This window comes from Apodemus sylvaticus, chromosome 8 (genome assembly GCF_947179515.1).
Source record: "Apodemus sylvaticus chromosome 8, mApoSyl1.1, whole genome shotgun sequence".
NCBI lineage: Eukaryota > Metazoa > Chordata > Mammalia > Rodentia > Muridae > Apodemus > Apodemus sylvaticus.
The window spans coordinates 12,334,583-12,360,449 of record NC_067479.1 but is presented as its reverse complement, the minus strand read 5'-3'; positions in this window follow the sequence as shown (position 1 = coordinate 12,360,449).

The window sequence follows — 25,867 nt, the reverse complement described above, 5'->3', positions numbered from 1 at the left end:
TTATTCCCTTATAAAGATAAGTGACTGTAAAGATTTCAGGTAGAAAGATTAAATTAAAAATATTACTTTTAATGTGTTCTCCTTGGTAAATACTTTATATATGGTACATATATATCTTCTATAAAACTGTAGATACTTTTATTATCTTTCCCTTTCTTTATAGACAGTTTATTCCCTATTTCTTATTTCAAAATAATTAAATTTATTTTACATGTATCGCTGTTTTGCATTTATATCTGTTGACCACATGTAGGAGTGTTTTCCATGGAGTTCACAAAAAGACACTGGATTCTCTGAGGCTAGAATTATGTGTAGTTGTGATCTGCCATGTGCAGACTCATAATTCTGATCAGATCCACTGTAAAAACAAGTGCTCTAAACCATGAGTGAATCCCCAATCATCTAAGATGCTATAGTAATCATTGAAATAATTACTATTAATTTTCTAACTGACATATAAGCCAGTTATAGAAGTATATTCAAATGAATCTAAGTTAATGTGATGTAAACATATTTTAGCACCCTTGTTTATTGTTGTACTGTTAATATTGGCCTGGAGATGAATCCACTATGATACACACCAGCAAATGACTACATATATGTGATTTTTCTTACAGCCTATTAAGGAATATGAAATAATGAAATTCCCCCAAAATTTAATGAACCTGGAAACCATTATTTTTAGAGAAATAAGCCAGACTTAGGGATAACATACTCTATGTTTTCTCTTATGTAGAAACAATAAATACATAGGCCCATATATAATTTATATTATAAAAATTTATGTTACATATTGCTTTACATTTTAAAATATGTGTGCATGTGGAACATGATGGGAGAGCAGAAGAAATCTTAAAGGAAGTATGAAATATAAAGGGTAATTGAGTATGTTTTAAAGAATAAAAAGGGAGGAATATCTGTGAAGAGGAAGAAAAACACCATTAATATGGATAGTAAGTGAAGAACTAATATTAGAGGAGAGAATAAATTTGCACATAAGTAAAATGGCTATTATGAAAAACTGATTAGTGAGCATACTAACCTAAAGTCAATTAAAAATAAATGTAATTACATTGAAAATTTGCTGCCATGAATCTTGTTGAATACCCTAGACAAAAAAGGAATATAAAATTATTCCTTTTTTGAGTATTATTTGTTAAAAACTAACTCCTTTGGTAATCTAAGTTTTAGTTGTTAAACTTTAATTGTTCCATATTCATTATTTGGGACAGAAAATAAGATCTGACTAGAATAAATAGAATTAATTTGGGTAGCTTAAGAATAGTTTAGGGAATATTCCTGAATTTCCTTTGCAGCAAACCTCCATACCAGTTTAATGTTTGTTTGTGAAAATAAACTCTAATGGTAATACACCAAGAGGGTTAGAACAAGAAAAGATTACAAAATGTTTATAACCAGTTTGATTCAAGTATTTCTGGAGAAAACAAAAATAATGAATAGAGATTCCAGAAGTCGGTGTTTTTAGGAAATGATTTGACATAAAGAGTAACAGTTACTAAATACATTAATTTAAAATACATATTACTGGTATACTTATTATTGCTATTCTATATTGAAAAATGTCAAAAATGAAGTGTTAAGAAATTTTAAATATGTGTCCTTGCTACAGGTCTCTTCAGTTATTAGGTAACAATAAGTTAAAAAGAAATGTTCCATTTTATTTAGTTTAATTTGAAATGTTCTTTAAATGGTCATAGAAATCATTATTGTAATATGCATTATATTAACTTTTACTCTATAATTTTATAAAACATTTTACCAGACTTAAATACAATTGTCACGTAATAAATATTGCCGGTGAGGGGGCTCGGCTGATAAAATGCCATGGGATCTTGACAAAATGAGATTGATCCATCCCAAATTCCTTGTCCCTAGAAAGCAAATGAAAAGAAAAATACAGATATATGTTCTTCATGATTAGAGAATACTTATAATAAGGGGGCGTGGGTGGAGACAATGGAAAAGCCTGGAAGTTTATGGGCTAGAATACCTTGGGTATTTACCATGGAAATAAAAGAGAGTATAATGAGTTAGATGGCAAAAATTGTTTCTGGAAGTTGTCCTATGACTCTTTGATGTATGATGTATCTCAGGTATAATTGTTCACATGGATATCTGTGATTATAGAAAAACAATAATAAAACCTGTGAATACAATTTTTCCAGTTCCTTCAATAGCCTACACTAATGATCCTTCTTCTTTTTTCTTTTTTAAAAGCATAGCTCTTCAATTAAAAAGCACATATTTAAAATCAATTTATTTATTTACTTTTAGAGATTAACTCATTATGTGATACAGCCATGACTTCTTGATTTAAATTAATCTATATCAATGAAAGTGCAAATAAATCATCAAGTATTTTATATTGCAGCATGTCTTAGGGTTTTAGTGCTGTGAACAGACACCATGACCAATGCAAGTTTTATAAAAGACAACATTTAATTTGGGTTGGCTTACAGGCTCAGAGATTCAGTCTATTGTCATCAAGGCAGAAACATTGCAGCATCCAGGCAGATATGGTGCAGGAGGAGCTGAGAATGCTACATCTTCATCTGAAGGGGGCTAGTAGAAGACTGACTTCCAGGCAACTAGGGTGAGGGTGTTAATCCCACACCCACAATGACACACCTACTCCAACAAGGCCATACCTCCTAATAGCGTCACTTCCTGGGCCAATCATATACTAACCATCACATTCCACGCCCTGGCCCCCATAGGACTGTTCAAACATGAGTCTATGGGGGCGATATTTAAATATAGCATAATGCAAAATACATTTAGTCCAACTTCAAAAGTCTCTGTAGTCTATAGCAGTCTCAACAAGTCCAAACTTCAATGTCTCTTTCAAGATTCATTTGATCACTTAACTGAAATCCCCCCAAGCAAGACAGGAAACCAGCTGGGCAAAGTCCGAACTCTGCATCTCCATATCTGATGGCAAAGCAGTCTTCAGATCTCCAACTCCTTTTTCATCTTTATTGACTACAACAAGGTTCTTTCTCCTGGACTGGTTCCACTCCCTGTTAGCAGCTTGCCTTGGCAGCATCCTGTGGCTCTGCCATCTTTAACATCTTGGGGTCCCCAAATCAGTTTCAGTTTCACAGCTTCTTGTTCTAATGTCTGAGATCCACACATGATCTTCTGTGCATCTCCAAAGAGCTGGTGTCACTTCTCCTGCTCTGCCCTCTATAGAACTTTAAATTCAGGTTGATCTACTCCACTGCCACTGCTGTTCTTGGTGGTCATCCCATGGTACTGGCATCTCCAATATGCTAGGGTCTTCCACTGCAACTATCCTTCACCAAAGCCTCTCATGGGCTGTCTTCATGGTACCATGCCTCAACTCCTTTGTATGACCCCTTCAGTCCTGGCCTGTCAATTACAGCTGAGGGTGCACTTTCACCAATGGCCTTCCATGGCCTCTCACAGTGGCAAACTTCACCTGTTCTTTATGATGCCTTCAAAACCAATACCACTTGGATGATTCTTACATGCTACCAAGTACAGCTGCAGCATGAGGTATAACCTTGGCTATCTCTAGAATGCAGCTTCTTTGTGCTTTCAGAAAACACTTCCCAGACGTTTTCACCTCAGTGATGCTGCTTTTTTCTTAATCACCACTAATTTCTTAGCTCTAGCTAACTAGGATTAATTGCCCCAGTAGTCTCCTTCTCCTCTTAAATATAAAGCCAGAGACACATGGCTGAGTTCTGCTGATTGCAGGAGGTGGAACATTGCCCCCCTTGTTCTATTATGTTATCATTATGCTATGTTCCTTTTTCTCAGCTCCTTCGCTGCCTAAATTGGCTGTCCTGAATCTTGCTATGTAGACTGACTTTAAACTCAAGAGACCTGCATGCCTGTCTCCTAAGCACTGGGATTAAAGGTGTGGTCCACCAAGCCTAGATTTAAGTTTTTCTTCACCTAGAAATTGCTCCATACTAGGCTGGTCTTGAAGTCAGAGATCTGCTTATCTTTGCCTCCTGGGATTAAAGGCTTGTACTACCAAGCCTAGACCTAAATTTAGCTTGGTGGAATCTTGGCCCAAGGTCACCACTCCCTTAATTCAATTTAATATCCTTGAATTCATTGCCATTTCACTTCCTGGAGTTGCTTTAATACTCAAACTATATATTTTCTACTTTTCCTTTCATATGCTATGCATGTTCAAAATTCTTGCAATGTGTGTTCAAAATTCTCTTCATCAGACTTAACCAGAGAACAAAGTATTTTGAGACTTTCTTTGAGTCTTTCTTTGCAGATGCAATTAATATAAATCTATTTACCTTAGTCCTAGGCAGTCTCTTCAGACAATGGCAAAAAACAGCCCTGTTCTTTACCAAAACATCACAAAAACAGTCTCTCAACCACATATTAAAGTTCTTCTCCTCTAATACCTCTTGGGCTATCAGGCCTACCCAATTCAAATGACCCTCAGCACCACTTTCTTCCATATTTCTATGAGGCTGACCCATTAAGCCCCACTAAAATCATGTCATGGCTTTCCAAATCCAAAGTCCCAAAATCCACATTCTTCCAAACAAAACCATGGTCATGTCTATCACAGCAATACCCCACTCCTTGTACTAACTTCTGTCTTAGTTATGGTTTTACTGCTGTGAACAGACACCATGACCATGCAAGTTTTATAAAAGAAAACATTTAATTGGGGTTGGCTTACAGGCTCAGAAGTTCAGTCCATTGTCTTCAAGGCAGAAACATGGAAGCATCCAGGCAGATGTGGTGCAGGAGGAGCTGAGAATTCTACATCTTCATCTGAAGGCTGCTAGTAGAAGACTGGCTTCCCGGCAAGGTGAGGGTCTTAAGCCCACACTCACAGGGACACACCTACTCCAACAAGGCCACACCTCCTAATAGGGTCACTTCCTGAATCAATGATATACAAATCATCACACAGCACAGAGAGTTAAATAACTCTCTGAAGTTTCTGTGTCAATGATAAATATCTGTACATTCACTTAGTTATGATTCACTGTATTGATGTCTGATCTAGTTTCTTATATTTGTTATATTTGTGCATCATATTTTAAAATCATGAGATGTTAGAAGATCAGACCAGAAAGTAAATTTTGAATGAAGTGGATTTTTTTATTATTATTCTTTAACCTGATTGTGTAGTCCGGTCTTTATCCCCCTCCTGGTCCACCATCTGACTATTCCACATCTCATACGTCCTCCCATGTCCTCCTCTCCAAAAGGATGTTCCCACCCACCAATAGCCACCCCACTAGACATTCCCACTCCCTGGGGCCTCAAGTCTCTTAAGAGTTAGGTGCATCTTCTCTGATTGAGTTCAGACTTGGCAGTCCTCTGCTGTATATGTATTCAGACTTGGCAGTCCTCTGCTGTATATGTATTGGGAGAAAGTTTTCTTTTTTCGTAGTTGGGTCCTATTAATTATAATGTATATCTCTCCAGATAGAATTTGAGGAAGGAAAAGAATATTCATGTATAATCTTTTATTTAAAATAACAAAAGAGTAAGATATGGCTCCCAAACCGATAAACTATACCCTATCAACTTGATAGGTTGATTCAAGAAGATAATCTGTAAGTTAATTTTGGGTTCTACATTGCTATGGTTGGGATGGAATGACATGGTTCCTGAACCTTAAACAGAGCATGCAGGGTGTGGCTTACACAGTCTTGAAGGTTGCTGAGTGTGGGGCTTCTTTGTATAAAAAATACAAACATTTTACTTTATGTTCCTCTTTCAGGAATTATTCTCCTGGATCTTTTAGATGAGAAATAAAATCTGTCTTGAGTAGAAGAGAGGGAGATTAAAAGAGAGAAATAAAGAGAGTGGGAGGGAAAAGGAGGGAGGGAAGGAGGAAGGGAGGGAGGGAGGGAGAGAGAGAGAGAGAGAGAGAGAGAGAGAGAGAGAGAGAGAGAGAGAGAGAGAGAGAGAGAGAGAGAGAGAACAATCTGGAAAGCTGTCCTGAGCACAGGCTGTCCACTTGGACCCACAACTTGACTTCAAGTCAATTATTTCACGGCTCCCAGACACCCATTCCTCAGAATCTCTCCCAAAACTGAGGCTTTAAGAACAGTTCAGACTACAAAGTAAGATCAATCCTGGATTACAATATGCCATGCTTCACATACATAACTACAGACACACACACACACACACACACACACACACACACACACACACACACACACACACACAGGAGCAAAGGATACATGCAAGCATATATTGAACCCTAAGTCACTTAATTTTCCTGAGTCAGGGTAACATAAGTGTGGGATACAAATTTTACTTACACAGTATACATTTCCAAGAAATTGTAACTTAAGATATTGAAAGTGTTACTTCATAGTGTTTGTTTGAAACCACTGAAGAATGGAACTGACCTATAAATTATAAGAGCAGAAGAAAGTAATTCTTAACTAAATATCACTTTTAAAATATATGTGTCTACCTTACTATCTATCATCTCTATATCTTTATTAAACTGTGATCTATCTAATATATTTGCTAGGAGTATTCTGTTTTTGCTTTGCTTTTGTCTTTGTTTTAATTTTTTGGTTTTCTCCATTCACCGGCTCCAATGCTTCCTTAATCTTTGTAGCAATATTCTATGCTTATTAGACAAATATTTTTTAGATAAAAATACCTTATTTTTGGTTGCAACACATTTGGGTTTGATTTTTGATAATTTTGGAAGAAAATAAATTTATCTGGCATGTTTTCTTGTTGCATTCTCATGATTTCTCTGTAACACATGTCTCCAAGCATGTATTGTCTGTACCATTACTTGTGACACATATTAGTTTGAATGGAATATTTGTTTCTAATTTCCATTTTACTGTTCCATGATGGTTCATATTACCCGTGTATTAGTTCTACTAATTTTTAGTAACATGATTTCCTGTGTATTAGTTCTACTAATTTTTAGTAACATGAATTTTTCCCAATTTTTTATATTAGGGAAGTATAATTGTTTTTCTAAAGCATTCCCTTGATTTTTTATTATTTGTTTTATTTGCAATTTTTGTCTATATAAAGTTTATGATTACCATTGCTTTTCATATCTAGTTGCTCTTCTCTTTACATGTATGTGTGTATAGATTCTGTATATGGGATCTATAGACAGAAGATAGATAGACTAATAGAAATGTAGGCAAAGATAAAAATAATGACAGATTGGTGTATAAAAGTAACAACCCTGAGATTTTACCTTACACCAGTCAGAATGGCTAAGATTAAAAATTCAGGAGATAGCAGGTGTTGGCGAGGATGTGGAGAAAGAGGAACACTCCTCCATTGCAGGTGGGGTTGCAAATTGGTACAACGACTCTGGAAATCAGTCTGGCGGTTCCTCAGAAAACTGGGCATGTCACTTCCAGAAGATCCTGCTCTACCACTCCTGGAGATATACCCAGAGGATTCCCCAGTACATAATCATGATACATGCTCCACTATGTTCATAGCAGCCCTATTTATAATAGCCAGAAGCTGGAAAGAACCCAGGTATCCCTCAACAGAAGAATGGATGCAAAAAATGTGGTATATATACACAATGGAGTACTATTCAGCCATTAGAAACAATGAATTCATGAAATTCTTAGGCAAATGGATGGAGCTGGAGAACATCATACTAAGTGAGGTAGCCCAGTCTCAAAAGATCAATCATGGTATGCACTCACTAATAAGTGGTTATTAACCTATAAAACTGGAATACCCAAAACATAATCCACACATCAAATGAGGTACAAGAAGAACGGAGGAGTAGCCCCTTGTTCTGGAAAGACTCAGCAGTATAGGGCAAAACCAGAACAGGGAAATGGGAAGGGGTGTATGGGAGAAAAGGGGGAGAGAAGGGGGTAATGGGACTTTCGGGAGTCAGGGGCCAGAAAAGGGGAAATGATTTGAAATATAAATAAAAATATATTGAATAAAAACTAATAAAATAAAATAAAACAAGTAAATGATAGATATAAATGATAGATTAATTCCTACTATCCCTTGCTTCTGTTGCTCTAGAGAATCCTGACTAATATAACCATGTTTATTTTGATCATTAAAAAATTATAGAACTAGAAAAATTTTAGAAATAGAAAATTTTAGAACTAGAATATGGAATGCATCATGCCTATCTGGTTGCGACTGTGCCTTATGTCACAATGTACTTCTTCTGAAACTCTTACCAAACTCCAATTAAATATTTTCCCTTATACTTTGTCTCGGTGGTCTTGGTATCTTTTTATAGCAAGTGAATAGTAACTAAAGCAGAAATTGGTACAAGGAATGTGATATTACTCAGAGAGACCTAACCATGCTGATTTTTAGAAAAATATGGAAAACGTGGACATTAGAGTAATGCTCTGGGTAGGGCTTAATAAGGGATTTTTTTTTTTTAAGTTTGGGCCTCTTCTTTTTTATGCCTCTGAACCTTTATTTTTTTATTAATTTCTTTTCTTTTCTTTTTTTTTATTCGATATAATTTATTTACATTTCAAATGATTTCCCCTTTTCTAGCCCCCCCACTCCCCGAAAGTCCCGTAAGCCCCCTTCTCTTCCCCTGTCCTCCCACCCACCCCTTCCCAATTCCCCGTTCTGCTTTTGCTGAATACTGTTTCACTGAGTCTTTCCAGAACCAGGGGCCACTGCTCCTTTCTTCTTGTACCTCATTTGATGTGTGGATTATGTTTTGGGTATTCCAGTTTTCTAGGTTAATATCCACTTATTAGTGAGTGCATACCATGATTCACCTTTTGAGTCTGGGTTACCTCACTTAGTATGATATTCTCTAGCTCCATCCATTTGCCTAAGAATTTCATGAATTCATTGTTTCTAATGGCTGAATAGTACTCCATTTTGTAGATATACCACATTTTTTGCATCCACTCTTCTGTTGAGGGATACCTGGGTTCTTTCCAGCATCTGGCAATTATAAATAGGGCTGCTATGAACATAGTAGAACATGTATCCTTATTACATGGTGGGGCGTCTTCTGGGTATATGCCCAGGAGTGGTATAGCAGGATCTTCTGGAAGTGAGGTGCCCAGTTTTCGGAGGAACCGCCAGACTGATTTCCAGAGTGGTTGTACCAATTTGCTACCCCACCAGCAGTGGAGGAGTGTTCCTCTTTCTCCACACCCTCTCCAACACCTGCTGTCTCCTGAATTTTTAATCTTAGCCATTCTGACTGATGTAAGATGAAATCTTAGGGTTGTTTTGATTTGCATTTCCCTAAGAATTCTCACCTGAAGAACTTCGGATGGCAGAGAAGCATCTTTTATTAATTTTTTTAAAAAATTTATTCTCTATATCCTTTGTTTACATTCTAAAAGCCTTTCCCTTTCCCAGTCCCCTCTCCCCAATATGTCCCATAAGTCCTCTTCTCTCCATCCATTCTCCTATCTTTCCCCCTCACTTTTTTCTGTCCTGGTACTCCCCTTCAATGCTGGATCAAGCCTTTCCAGGATTAGGGTCCTCTTCTTCCTTCTTCATGGGAATCATTTGATATGCTAATTGTACCGTCAGTGTTCATAGCTTCAGGGCTAATTAATATCCACTTATCAATGATTGCATTATTTGTGATTGTGTCTGGCAGTTCCTAAGAAAACTGGACATGACACTTCCAGAAGACCCTGTTATACCTCTTCTGGGCATATACCCAGAGGATTCCCCAGCATGCAATAATGACACATGCTCCACTATGTTAGTAGCAGCCTTATTTATAATAGCCAGAAGCTGGAAAGAACCCAGATATCCCTCAGTGGAGGAATGGATACAGAAAATGTGGTATATACAAACAATGGAGTACTACTCAGCAATTAAAAACAATGACTTCATGAATTTTTTAATAAAGAATCTTAGTAGAAGCACAGAAGATATTATACTTGAGAGAAAACAGATTGTTGAGGATAAACTAAAGCATTTTCAGACATGTAGATAATTTTCCCTAAGAATCTTCTAAATGCTATATAAAACCATTTTGAGCTAATATCATTGGTAGAGATAATGCAAAATATGTAGTATTTTCTCTCTCATTTAGATATTAGTAATAGCTCATGCATATCTACAAGGAGATAAAGTGGATAAAGAATATAAAAATAGAAAGATTAAGGAGAAAACAAGCACCAAGAAATATTACCAAGTCCTGTGCTCAAGATAAGAAGTTTAAAGAAAAGCGCATTATTAAATGAAATGAAAGGAGTGGTACCCTCAGGGCAAGGCTCCACAAAGATCCATAATGGATCTTTTTATCATTTCAATTTGTGATTTTATTTTCAGTTGTTTAGGTATCTGTACCGTAGAAGTGTCACTACTGAAGTTTCTACATAATTTCTATGAGATACAATTTCACTGCAGACATTGCTGTTTTTGAGTCTTACAATTTTTTTCTTTTATATTATGTGCATGTATAGTGTTGTTGATATATATGTTATTGTTTCCAAACAACCTCTTTTTTTATTTTCTATATTCTCTATTTACATTGTGAATGCTTTCCCCTTTCCTGGTTCCCCCTTCCTATAGGTCTCATAAGCCCACTTCCCTCTGCCCATTTCCCAATCACCCCCCTCCCCTTTCTCTTTCCTGGTATTCCCCTACAATGCTGGTTTAAGTCTTTTCAGAACCAGGGCCCTCTCTTTCCTTCTTCTTGGGTATCATTTGATATGCTAATTGTGTCTTGAGAATTCAGAGCTTCTGCACTAATTAATTTCCACTTATCAGTGATTGCATTCCATGTGTATTCTTTTGTGATTGGGTTATCTCATTTAGGATGATATTTTCCAGTTCCAACCATTTGGCTAAGAATTTTATGAATTCATTAATTTTAATTGCTGAGTAGTATTCCATTGTATAAATATACCACATTTTCTGTATCCATTCCTCCACTGAGGGACATCTGAGTTCTTTCCAGCTTCTGGCTATTATAAATAAGACTGTTATGAACATAGTGGATCATGTGTCATTATTGCATGCCAGGGAATCCTCTGGGTATATGCCCAGGAGAGGTATAGCAGGGTCCTTGGGAAGTGTCATGTCCAGTTTTCTGAGGAACCACCAGACTGATTTCCAAAGTGGTCGTACCATCTTCCAATCCCACAAGTAGTGGAGGAGTGTTCCTCTTTCTCCACATACTTGCCAACACCTGCTGTCTCCTGAAGGAAATGCAAATCAAAACAACCTTGAAATTTCACCTCACACCAGACAGAATGGCTAAGGTTAAAAACTCCAAACAACCTCTTAATGACTTCTTTGTAGTCTGTTGTGGACTTCTGTTATTGTTTTTGCTATGAAAATATATCAGTGGGTATCTTGGTCAGGGTTTGCATTCCTTTACAAAACATCATGACCAAGAATTAAGTTGGGGAAGAGAGGGATTATTCAGCTTACATTTCCATATAGCTGTTCATCACCAAAGAATGTCAGGACAATAATTCACACAGGGAGGGAGCTTGGAGGCAGGAACTGATGCAGAGGCCACGGAGGGATGTTGCTTACTGAATTGTTTCCCCTGGCTTACTCAACTTGCTTCTCATAGAATCCAGGACTACCAGTCCAGGGAGAAAATACAATACAGCTGGATCTTGTAGAAGAATTTCCTCAAGGGAGGTACCTTTCTTTGTCATAACTCCAGCTTGTGTCAAGTTGGCACACAAAACCAGCCAGTACAGTGGGTGTAATTTTACAATGCAGTTAAGAAGTATACTGACCCAGTAAATGATGAATGTAGTTTCATTTCCTAAATCTGTGAACTGAATAACTTTAGGGCGTTTCTAGCTTTGAAATACCAGACATGATTTCCCTCCCAGTGAGTGACCCTTAAATGCAAAGAGACAGCTGTTGCTTTCCACAAAATTATTAATGCCAATATTGTACTTGAAGGGATATCTTTTGACGTTTTACATTGTTATAGTTCAATGGTAATCATATATGTATAGAACATTTGATTGCTTCTGTTCTTTGGCAGATTACATAGCACCTTGTAGTGCTATGAAAGCTAGGCCACAGGATAAATGCTTTCAGATTATATTCAACACAAAACTTCACATTTCTATGCCCCAAATATGCACTGTCATCAAAATTCAACATTTAACTTCATTCTCTTAGAAGCAACCAAGGGCAGCCTCAGTGACCTGTATTGATCTGAGTGTCACTTGGAACATATTAAACAACAATTTGAAAAGAGTTTGTGTGTGGGGGGGGTTCTATTATGAGTTTCTTTTTTTTTAGATACTTATTGACTCATGTATAGAGTACTGTCAGCCCAAGAACATATGGCATATGGTACATATATATTTCATATATACATGTATGTAATGATGTATATTTTAAGTAAATATGAAATAAAATATTAAAATGACTCATGAGATTTCATCACACATTCTTCATATTATGTGTCCTTTCTTTCCTGCTCGTCCTTTATATTTATACCCTGTCCTATTATTCCCATTTACCACTTCATATCCTATGAATCTTGCTATTCTCATTTCTTCCTTCATCCCAAAATCCCATCCCACTTTTCTTATTTTTATGGCTACTCCAAGTTACAATTCATTTTGAAAATTTGGAACTAGGCAACTCAGATTGGAAAGAACCTTCCTGCCCAGACTATTAAATTGGCTCTGGAAATCCCAGAGATAATTCCCAATCTTGAGGACTAAGAATTTTTACTAGGGAAGCCATCTTTTCAACCCCTAATTAGTCTTTCTTTTTTTCTTCCAAATCATTGTAAGTGCACTTATTAAATAAGACTCATATTGACCATTTTTAGTGTGTGTGTAATAGTGTGTCCTTTATGATATATTTTATTCTTATTCTTTTAACTTCTCTTCTTGACATTTACATGCTTACTGTTTAATTCCCACCTTTTGGAGAATCACTTTCATTTTCTTGAAGTATAATATCATTTCAACATGTATGCCCAGTAGTTCTAAATTTTATATAATATTTTAACTTTCTTGATTTTATTTGTCTTTATGAAAGTCATCTGCTGCCTATTTCTATAATTTCAGAAATTGTTAAATACATATAGTTTGGCATATATTTCATCTAATACAAAAAATCTTGAGATGATTGTTTCTACTTATAAAAAAATCACAAGTTCTCTCAGACATATATAATTAGGATATCATGAAACTTCCCAGCAAGTAAGGCAAATAAATGTTAATTTCATTTTATTTCATTATGTAAATTGAACTAATTTGTGTCATTTTTAGTAAGGATGCTACAATGAATTTTGCTCACTATTTCAGTCTCTTTTTAAACTCTGTTGCCAATTTAGGGATTGTTTTTTATGACGGGAATGGTGCACAAAGATCATAAATAAATGAAAAGTATCCTTTGAAATAATTTGACAATACCTGAAAAACTGTATGACAACATTTCAAATTTGTATAATGTTATGAAAAAATATAGTAAGTAGTGATGAATTAATTTTCATCTGAGCATCCAGGTCTGGATTACTGCTAGAAAATCTATTAGGGAATTATATTGCATTAAAAGATTAAATGGCAATACCTTTTAATCTTTTCATTAGAATCAGAAAGTACTCTCACTAAAGTGTGATGCTGTTTTATCATTAAGGCTTTTAATAAACCAAAACTAGTAGAGAACTACTCTAGAGTGAATAATGGATGTCTACTTCAAAACTATTGTAATTATCATATTTAATGTTGCAATGACAGAGTACTATTTTTAAAAAATCAAGAGCACTAGAAGGTAACAACTTTGCTCCATTTTATTCTTTATTGAGTGAGATGTTGGGATAATTCAGTTTGCCAGTAAGAGACAGAAAGTACGAATGAAAATATTCTTTCCCAGTGACAACGTAATTATAACATGGAACAAAGGATTTTTATCTTAATAATTAATAATAAATTAACAGTTTCTTGTTTTCATTGAACCGGGTATTTTGTATTGGAAATTTAAAATATGCTGTTTCTCAAATGCTCACAATATAGTATACTGTTAATTCTGTTTCTTGTAGCAAATTTCTACAACTGATAAATCCTATGCCTCAGTAACTAAACTCTGTTGTTTAATTCACTTTTATGTTGACAATTTGAGTTATAATGTTTTCTGAATTTTAAAAAATTCATGAAGTCTCCTCCTTTTAATACAAGAATTATAACCTTGAGTACTGTTCTAAAACCCAGTAGTGTGTCACCTATTTGGGCCTACTACGTAACAACCACTAATCGTTGATTTATTATCCTTTGAATTTATTATTTACAGAAATTTGTGTATTAAGAATCAAACATAATGTTATGAGGTGAACTTTTGGTAGCACTCAACATTTATTTGTTTCCTTATGGATTCATAATTAATTTTACACATTTAATTAACATCATTGATAACTTAGAGAAAAATAAAAATGGGAAATAAGCAGAGATAGAAAAGCAAATTCTCTTTCTTAATTGTAAGTACTTGTCTTTCATATTTTCCTAATATTATGCTGTTATATTTTGATTTTACAGTAAATATAATTGTAAAATTTGTCAACATAAAATTAAATCAGTGCAATGATCTGTTATATAATTACTAACTCTTTGAAAACACAAATTTGTTCTTTTGAATATTTAATACAATTTCCTAAGAATTACATGTGAATTTCCATTTTCTAAAATGGAATAGAGAAATTGAATAGTGTGTGAAATTATAAAATCTTACCAGGTAAGTTTATATTTTCTACTAGTCACAAAAGATAAAGCCATATTTCAGTTCCTCTGTTAATTTGAGTATATGGAGAAATTATTTTATAAATTAATTCTTTGAAGTTTTTAGATCATGCAGAAGTGTCTCAGAAAATATTACTAAGGACTAGGCATACACAAGAAACTCTAAAAACAGCATTTTGTTTTACAAGTAAACTGCTAAAGACTAGTTGACTTACCTCTTGCTAAGCAGGTGAGTTCATCAGTTGAGAACTAAAATTTGAGAGGATCTTCTAACAACTAATGGTTACTGGGAAAGGGAAAGGGAATTGCTTTTGTTTGTCACCACAACTAAGATTCTCATGCTGCTATAAATGACTTCCTCACACATGGTCATTTACCTGACCCTAATGACACAAATGGAGAAACAATGGCAACGCACGCACACACACACACACACACACACACACACACAGACACACACACACACACAGAGAGGGAGGGAGAGTGGGAGAGGGAAGGAGGGAGAGACAGCGAGAGAGAGAGAGAGAGAGAGAGAGAGAGAGAGACAGAGACAGAGACAGAGACAGAGAGACAGAGAGACAGAGAGACAGAGAGACAGAGATCATTCACATAGAAAGACTTGAAAGTAAAAAGAATACTAGTTAGCAAAAGGGAAAATCAATAATACTATTTCAGTAATAAGAGAGAATTATTCATATGGATATGACAAAAACAAATACACTTATAAAATATAACAATACAATCCATTAATGCATATTGTTACTATAGGATAACAAAAGTGATATGACATTTGTAGAAAGTGTTATTTATTAGCAGCAGTCACAAGCAAGTGAATCACTCCTTAGCATGAAAGAAGAATGTCAGTGAAGTGATATGTACATGGGAAAGGAGAGCAGTGTCTTACATAGGGCATGATAAAGAGCACATTGGAAATATTTACATGTAAAACATATTATATTTCTGAAAATCCCTTCCTTAACATTTTTCTTTCTTTTTTTGGATATTTTCTTTTTTTTCATTTTTTTTATTTGATATATTTTTTTATTTACATTTTCTTTATTTACATTTTAAATGTTATCCCCTTTCCTGGTGTTCCCCTCCTCAGAAACCCCCTATCTTATTCTGTCTCTCCATGCTTCTATGAAGGTATTCCCCCACCCAAGCACTCCCGTCGCCCCACCCTGACATTTCCCTACAATGGAGCATCAAGCCTTCAAAGAACCAAGGGTTTCTTCTCCTATTGATGCCAAACAAGGTCATCCTCCCCTCTAAGTGCAGCTGGAGCCATGGGTCCCTCTATGTGTGCTATTTAGTCCCTGGGAACTACAGGGGATCTGGATGGTTAATATTGTTGATTTTCCTATGGGGTTGCCAACCCCTTCTGCTCCTTCATTCCTTTCTCTAACTCCTCTATTGGGGACCCTGTGATCAGTCCAATGGTTGACAGCCAGCATCCACTTCTGTATTTGTCAGGCTCTGGCAAAGACTCTCAGGAGACAGCTATATCAGGATCTTGTCAGCAAGCACTTGTTGGCATCCTCAAGAGTGTCTGCATTTGGTGACTATATATAGGATGGGTCTCCCAACAATCAATTTAAAGATTTATCAGTTTTGAAAAGCAATATCTTCATGGTCTTTCCATTTTGAAACTGTTTCCATAGAGAAAGTTTCAATACATTTATAAAATTTGACTCCACATCTATAACTTGAAAATCCTTTTTTTATAAATGTGAACTCCACAGTGGACACTCATTAGTTTAGTTATTCATCTTAGATAATGTGCAATTTGAAAACATGTGGCCTTTGATCCCTAACCTTTCTAATCTCTGTTGGAACTAGTATAGCATTTCGAGTATATTAATGTCCTTCTTCTTAGATTCTTCCTAAATTTAACTTTAGCGCTTATATAGTAAGAAAATTGAAGCACAAACATTCCCAGAGAAAACTTTTATAATAATACAAAAGTTAAGTCAGGGAAGGATGATTTTCATTTAATAGAACTATGTTTCAACCTTTAATTCATTATAAATTACATTGTGGATCATGTAACATCCTTTGAAATTACTGAGATTCATCTGAGAGTTAGAAATACCATATGACTTATGTTAAGATGCAAAAGAAGATAACATGTATATCATGTAGACACATGTACTAAACAAGACAAACATGACCTCTTCTGAGCCTAAGCAAGAATTTCTGAGTTATCAACCACTATTTAGTCCCACCCCTATTGACATGGACACAGTTAGCCTTTCCATTGAGGTCCTTTATTTTATTTTTCTTTTTGGAAATATAATTTAGAATACAAATACACCATTTCTCCTAGAAATATAAACGCTTCAGTATAAAATTTTAATTATTTTACAATCCAAAGCATCAGCCATATTTATACCATACCTTAATGTAAAAGCTGTATAGCATAAGCAATCAACTCTAATCTTGAGATCCAGGCAAGCATAAATTATCTATACCAATAAACATGCCAAATTTGACAGAAAAAAATCCATGAGTCCCAGCCCTGCACAAAGAACTACAGGTGAATAAGGAATAGTGAAAAAAGGGAAAAGAGTCTTTGCTAGCATGAAGCATACCAATTCATTGTCCAATAACTAATGGTTAATCATGAAAAGTATACATGGAAACAATAGCATAAATATTGACCAGGTTATATTTATAAATATGCATGTTCTGGCTAATTTTATGTAACTAGACTTTAGCTGAATCTTCTTGTAGGAGGAAGCCTAAACTCAGAATTTAGCACCATAAGTTTGGACTCAAGTTAGTTAGCACATAGGGCATTTTCTTAATCAGTCATCACTGTGAGAGGAAAGCATCCATTGGATGGGTTGCTCTCTGAGATGGATGCTCTCATTTCTACAAGAAAGTAGGTTGAACAAGCAATGGAAGGCAAGCTAATAAGCAGCACTAGTATACAGCCTCTGTATCAGCTCCTGCCTCTAGTTCCTGCCCTTCTAGTGTTCCTGTCTGGATTTCCTTTGATTATGATCTGTGTTATAGGAGTATTAGCAAAATAAACCCTTTCCTCTATAAGTTACTTTTTTTATCATTGTGATTCATCAAAGCAATCATAATCCTTACACACACAGACACACACACACAATATATATATATATATATATATATATATATATATATATATATATATATATATATATCATAACATTCTGACACACTTAAAATTATATAATTATATCAGAGTAATAGCTATTTTTACATTCTTAAACACTTGACAATGTAAGTTTATTCCAAATTAGGATTTCTCTTATGTCTACCAAATTGTAGCCAATCATATGGACATTTCCAATTTCAACAATTAGGAGATATCAAATGATCTTGTAAGAGTTTAAGTTGGCCTAGGATATATAGACTGTTCTTGGGAAGAAAGATTTACATATGAAATTCCATCATAATAATTTAGAATGGGGATGGAAGAGCTTTAGAATGGAAAAAATTTAGAATGAAGAAATGAAAATTACTAAGAATATCTTTTTCAAAGTGTTAAATATCACTATCTATTAAAAAAGCAAACTACTTTTAGTTTCCATCCTGTCCTAGTTAGAATGGCTACCATCAAGAACAGAAATGATAATAAATACTGGTGTGGATTCAGGGAGAAGATAATTTAAGATGTTGTGGATGAGGGTATAACCAGACAGCCACTTTGACTACTTCACTCCCCGTATATGCCTACATGTTTGTCCCACTACAGAGACACATGCATACCTATGTTCCTTTCTGCTTTCCTCAAAATAGTTGAGAAATAAAATCATCTTGATCTGTAGTAACAGTTGAATGGATTAGAAAAAGTATAGCATATTTTCATAATATAATATTACTCATATGTAGAGAAAAATGAAGTAAACAAATTTACAGATATGGATGTGAAATGGATTAGAGTGGAAGAATAATAATGAATAAGGGGACTGAGATTAAGACACCCACAGCAAGTTCTCTTTCATAAGGGGATTGCAACTGTCAAGTATTCTATTTGGTTTAGAGTTAGAGGAAAGTGGAAACTGGAAAACTAGAAAGGAGATTTAGGGTGGGTAAGACATTAAAGGAGCAGAGATGGCAAATCTTAGATGAAATGAAAATGGAGCTGAAACACTAGGAGATGGAGGATGAAGCAGGAAGGGTGCAGGTGTCTTGGGAAACTGAGGCGTGCGGTGGAGGGCAAGTTCAAAGAAAGGAGTTATGAAGAGACATAAGATGCACACTCAATCACCATCCATTTTTAGGTGGAAGAACTATAAAATACGTGTGAACTGAAGGATGAGGGGCACCTGCAAAGTGTTGAAGGATTAAGTGGTCATAGAAGCAGGAGTTGGTGGGTGGGTTAAACAAAAATACAGATTTATTGAAAAAAAAGAGTCTTTTAGAAACCTACATGTGGTAGGTGAATTTCAAAATGCATCATATTCTCTTTTATGTTTGATTGTTCTTACCATGCTTTAGTGGACAGATCTTTTCTCTCTGTAAAGAAATAGCTTATTTATTGATAACTGCCATGCCAAGCAATAGAGGTCTTTCTACAAGTTATCAGTCAAAGAGCCTACAGCTAATTGCAAAATGACAAGATAATATCATTGTTTTTGTTTAATCTCTATAAGTACATGGTAACACTACAACTGATAACAACATAATTTGTTTACTGTATATAAAGAAGCAAGCCTTGAACTTCCAGGTATATTATTTCTTATTGGCTAGCTTCCAATGCGATGAAGGTACTGTGCAGGCTCCTGCTTGAGAGAAAGCATCAGTCATCTTACCTGTAATTGGACCATGCATACTACAGTACCAACATTGTCAGGCAATGTGTGCCTTTGATACAAAAATGGTTATCTGCGGAGATTAACACATATGTTTTGATTGTATTTAATACATCCTCTACTATTCAGATAATCATGCCTAGTACTGTAAGTCTGGTCAAAAGCCTGGGGCAAGGGAAGTCAGATACTCTTTGGTAGTCAAAATGTAAAAGTATGCAAGTTGATCCATTCTTACCTCCCCACACAAACAAGCTCAAGTCCAAGTGGATCAAGGACCTCCACATAAAACCAGATACACTGAAACTAATAGAAGAGAAAGTAGGGAAGAACTTGGAGCACATGGCCAAGGGGGAAATTTTCCTGAATAGAACACCAATAGCTTATGCTCTAAGATCAAGAACTGACAAATGGGACTTCATAAAATTGAAAAGCTTCTGTAAGGCAAAAGACACTGTCAATAGAACAAAATGGCAACCAACAGATTGGAAAAATATCTTTACTAATCCTACATCCAATAGAGGGTTAGTCTCCAATATATGCAAAGAATTTAAGAAGTTAGAATCCAGAGAACCAAATAACCCTATTAAAAAATGGGGTACAGAACTAAACAAAGAATTCTCAACCAAGGAATACCAGATGGCTGAGAAACAGCTAAAGAACATCCTTAGTCATCAGAGAAATGCAAATTAAAACAACCCTGAGATTCCACCTCACACAAGTCAGAATGGCCTAGTTCACAAACTCAGGGGACAGCAAACGCTGGAGAGAATGTGGAGAAAAGAGGAATACTCCTTCATTGCTGGTGCAGTTGCAAGGTGGTAAAACTACTCTGGAAATGAGTTTGGCAGTTCCTCAGAAATGGGACATAGCACTACATGAAAACACAGCTCTTCCACTCTTGGATATACCCAGAAGATGCTCCAACAAGTAATAAGGATACATGCTCCACTATGTTCATAGAAGTCTATATTTATATTATCTACAAGCTGGAAACAACCCAGATATTCCCTCAACAGAAGAATTGATACAGAAAATGTGGTACATTTGCACAAAAGAGTACTACTCAGCTATTAAAATCAATGAATTCATGAAATTCTTAGACAAATGAATATCCTGACTTAGGTAACCCAAAAGAATATGCACAGTATGTACTCACTGATAAGTGGATATTACCCAAAAGCTTGAAATACCCAAGATACAGCTCACAATCCACATGAAGCTCAAGATGAAGGAAGACCAAAGTGTGGATACTTTAATCCTTATTGGAAGGTGGATCAAAATATCCATGAATCATAGCCAACTAATAGAATGAGCATGGGGTCCCCTATGGAGCAGCTAGAGAATGGATCCAAGGAGTTGAAGAGATTTACAGACCTGAAGGAGAAACAATATGTACCAACCAGTATCCCCAGAGCTCTCAGGGATTAAACCACCAATCAAAGAATACACATGGAGGTCCCATGGCTCCAGCTACATATGTAGCAGAAGACAACCAGTTTGGACATCAATTAGAGGAGAGGTCATTGGCCCTGTGAAGGATCAATTCCACAGAATAATGGAATGCAAGTCAGGAAATGTGGGGAGGGTGAGAAGGGCAGGGGGGATAGGATAGGATAGAGAGTTTTCAAAGAGATAACACAGAAAGGGGATACCATTTGAAATATAAATAAAGCAAATCTCTAATAAAAAAATAAAAAGAAAAGGGAGCTGGAGACATGAGTCAGTGGTTAAGAACACTGACTGCTCTTCCAGAGGTCCTGAGTTCAATTTGTAGCAACCACATGGTGGCTAACACCCATCTGCAAAGGGATCCAAGGGTGTCTACTGGTGTGTTTGAGGACAGTTAGAGTGAACTCTCTCTCTCTCTCTCTCTCTCTCTCTCTCTCTCTCTCTCTCTCTCTCTCTCTCTCTCTCACACACACACACACACACACACACATTTATTTGTGTAAAAAAAGAAAAGTCTAAAGAATCTAGGCATCGTCACTGCTTAGCAAAACAACCAACTGCTCAGAAGGTTCCATGCCCTTCCTAGGAGGGTTCTAGATCAATGCAGGGGTTAGCCTTGGGGAAGAAAAAAAAACAAACAATTTTTACTGTGGTGGTTTGAATATGCTTGGCCCAGGGAGTGGCACTAATAGGAAGTGTGGCTTTGTTGGAGGAAGTGGGTCACTGTGAGGGATGGGCTTTGTGAGATCCTCCTACTAACTTCCTGGAAGAAAGTTCTTCTGCCTGTCTTTGGATAAATGTGTAGAATTCTCAGCTCCTCTACCACAATGGCTGCCATGCTCACACCTTGATGATAATGGACTGAACCTCTGAACTTGTAGGCTACCCTCAATTAAATGTTGTCCCAGTATAAGAGTTGTCTTGGTCATGGTGTCTTCAGAACAGAAAACCCTAAGACAGTTATTTTGGTAATGGTCATAGTATCAAATTCCTCTTGATTAATTAAAGCATTCCCTTTTACATGGCCTACTCCCAGTCCTGGTCAGAGAAATGTCTATTTGCAAAGACAGGTAGTATATTAAAGATATGCAATTGGTCATCATGCTGAGATTAACAGTCTGACTATAAGTATTTTTTTAACTTGAGGGTATTTTTAATTTGTAATCTGTTCAAATCTAGCAAAAATCTTCCTATTCTAATGAAGAGGGGTCTGATATATGGGAGAGAAGCAAGTGAGTAGACGTAGCCTATTGGTGCCCCATCTGTCCTCTCAGTTTCCTGACTTCATTTTCACCAGTACTTTATTTTATTATTAATTATTTTATTTATTTACATTTCACATGTCCCAGTGTCACCTCCACAACCCCTACCCTATTCCTTGCTCCCTTATTCCTTGCTCCCCTAGGAGGGTGGCCCCCACTATTCTCTCTTCCTCTCACTTCTCACATCCCCTTTTGCTGGAGCAACAAGCCTTTAGAGGACAAAGTGCCTCTTCTCTCATTGATGCCAGACCAAGTAATCCACTGCCACCTATGTAGTAGGAGCCTTAAACCCACCCATGTATACTTTTGGTTGGGAGTTTATTCCCTGGGTTGAGTTAGTTGATATTGTTGCTCCACAGAGTCACAATCCCTGTCCCATCCTTTAGTCCTTCCCCTAACTCTTGTATTGTGGTCCCTATGCTCAGTCCCATGGTTGGATGCAAGTATCTGCATCTATCTCAATCCGTGGGCTGGCAGCACCTCTCAGAGAACAGTCACACCAGGCTCTTATGTGCAAGCTCTTCTTGGCATTAGCAATAGTGTCAGGGTTTGGTGTCTGCAAATGGGATGGATCCCAGGTTTGGATGATTTCTGGATGGTCTTTCCTTCAGTCTCTGCTACAATTTTTGTCCCTGCATTTCTGATAAGTCTGGTTATGATGGACCTCCTTGGAGTCAAGCTGTCTCTGGGTAAGTAAGGGGGGGGGGAAGCTGGAGCACCAGATCTGTCCCCAGGCATAATTGTGGACCTGAAGGAAAATGTTAAGTTCTTGCTTTACTGGAAACCCTCCTGCATTTGGAGAGCTTTGTACAAATCAAGATCTGAACAACTTCTATCACCAATCTATTCAACTAAAATTTTATGGTGAACACACTGTACATTTCTATTCATAAAGTTATCTAATTCTGTTCTTAAAGATTTTAGATACAAGAATATTTCATTTATATTTAAAAATAAACTATTTGTATGTTATATCAAAGTAAATCATAACTAAATAAAGAGATAGAGTCCTCAGACGACCTATATTAACCCCAGGAATCAAGGCTATGGACTTTGAAAGGGAGGGGGAGTGATTATAGTGGCAGATTTTATAAAGGACTGGAGAACTGCTGCTTTCTAGGCATGTCTGGGTTACTGCAATCAGGAACGTACAGCAGCTATTATCGTCTGTACATCTCTCACACAAAATGAAGACAGAAAAAAAACCTGTGCAGATGGAGTATGAAAACTCCAAGACTCACTCATTACAGAGGAAGTAGTAGTGGTGATAGTTGGTGTGAGGGAAACTCAATCTTGTTTTTGGATATAGCCCCTGCTGGTTTTCTGGTGCTGAAATGCATAGTTCCAGAGCTGTGCACATTTAGGCAAAAAAAGAACTAAATATGCATTTCATACTGTATTTACTATTATCATTTCATGCACATTTGGGTTTTTTGTACTTTCAAAATTAATAATAATAATAATAATAATGACAAAGTATTAACAATAATACTAGGACTTCGCATATAAAATTTATGTGAATATTTTTTTACTGAGTATACTTATGGAAAAATTAATGGATTATATAATAAGTATAATTTTAATTTAAAGAAATGCCAAATATTTTTTAAAAGTGACTGTAGCAGGCTAAAACAACCTATAATATACAGTTTCTACACTACCTCTATATTCAGATTCAGGTAGTTATCAGTTGTGTTATTTAAAAATATTTTCTACAAATTTTAAACTTTTTATTAGTCTTTAAAGACCATGTTCAAACATAAAAGTAATTGAAGACTCTTGTGACATCAGTCTTTAAAAGCTTCTCTTAGTGAACTTCAAATCTTTTGATTGTCAGCAACATTGGCAGGCACTTAACACTGGTTTCTACAAGTTATTCACCCCATCAGGGTAAGTGCTTCTCTCCACCCCCCTAGTTTGATCATCTCTTAGACAAGAACTTTTCCTTTATACTAACTTTGATGTTCTCTTCTTTTCATCCTGACCTCCTAATTACAGACTGACTGAGACACAGTCCTTCCATTTCCTCTAGTCTAGTCACATACATTTGATGATCTAATTTGACCCAATAATTATCACTTATATTAGTATCTTCTTATATTCACAGGTTTTATCTCTAACTAGAATCAGTGACTAAAATCTAGTCCAGGGCTTCTCAACATTCCTAGTGCTGCAACATGCTCATATAGGTACTCATGCTGTCATGATTTCCAATAACATTATTTGAATTACTATTTCATAACTGCAATTTTGCTACTGTTATGAATTGCAGTGTAAATATCCATGTCTCCTAATGGTCTTGGGTTGTTTAAATCCACGGGGGTTATGAATGGGTAAAGAACTTCCACATTTACTCATACATCTGTAATAGTTCATTTTTTAAAGTATAAATTAATTTATTCATTTTGTGTCCGTGTGGGTGTGTGTGTGTGTGTGTGTGTGTGTGTGTGTATGTGTAGACTTACTGGTGTTATGACACTGAAATAGAGATAGGATGATAATTTGTGACAGCAAATATTTTCCTACCACCTGTGAAATTCCACAAATGGCACTCAGTTCACCAAATGTAAGATCCTTTCTTTCCCCAGTTAAGGATTTCAGCAGACATAATAGGCAATAGCATAATATATAGATATCTTACAAATATCAATGTGTAAAACTGAAAGCTTGACATATTTCTCTAACATATTAATATACTACTTTCAAATAATGACTACTGTTATCTTCATTTGTTGAAGTAAAAATTAAGTATCAACAAACCAAATCTTTAAGGCTATTTCCATGCTATGTTTATATATAATATATAACCTTACACTAATCCATTTATCTTTCACACAAACAGAAATCTAATCTCCATTTCATTCCTCCCCTCCATACTCTGCATAAGGATCACAGCCACCATATTATGAAAGAATATTCTTTCACCTGAAAGAACTTTGTTCCTGTTTTCTGTTATCCTTTTTCCATATTACCAATATGTAGCAAGATTTTATATGCATATACATATGTGCCCACACATTCTATTTTCAAATAAGCCAAAATGCACTACTCCTGACAAAATTGAATGGCAGTTCATATTTTCTTCAATGAGAACATCAATTGCCCCTCTGACCAATCCCTTTCTACTTTAGGTGTTCAGATGCTCCTGATTTATAGAACTGGAATTTTCCATGTGTTTATGAGTACATGCTCATTTGTGCTCATGCATGCACATTTGTGTGTGTGTGTGTGTGTGTGTGAGAGAGAGAGAGAGAGAGAGAGAGAGAGAGAGAGAGAGAGAGAGAGTGTGTGTGTGAGAGTGTGTGCCTGTATGTGTATGTGTGTGTATGTATGTGTGTGAGCATGTGCCTGTGTGTGTGTGAGCATGTACCTGTGTGTATGAGCATGTGTCTGTGTGTGTATGTATGTGTGTGTGTGAGAGTGTGTGCCTGTGTGTGTGTCTGTGTGTCTGTGTGTGTGTGTATGTGCATGTCTGTGATTTTTGCAGGGTTGATTTGAAGACTGCAGGTATAAGACCTGCTAATTATCAACTTGACAGCATCAAGGATTGAATGAAAGGAGATTCTCTGGTTATTCGTTCATGGTGCTCTCTTGATTAACCTAATTAATGTGGAAAGACTTAGTGGGACTACTCTCTAGCAGAGGCTCTTGGTCTGTGTAAGATGGAGAGAGCAAAATGAGGATT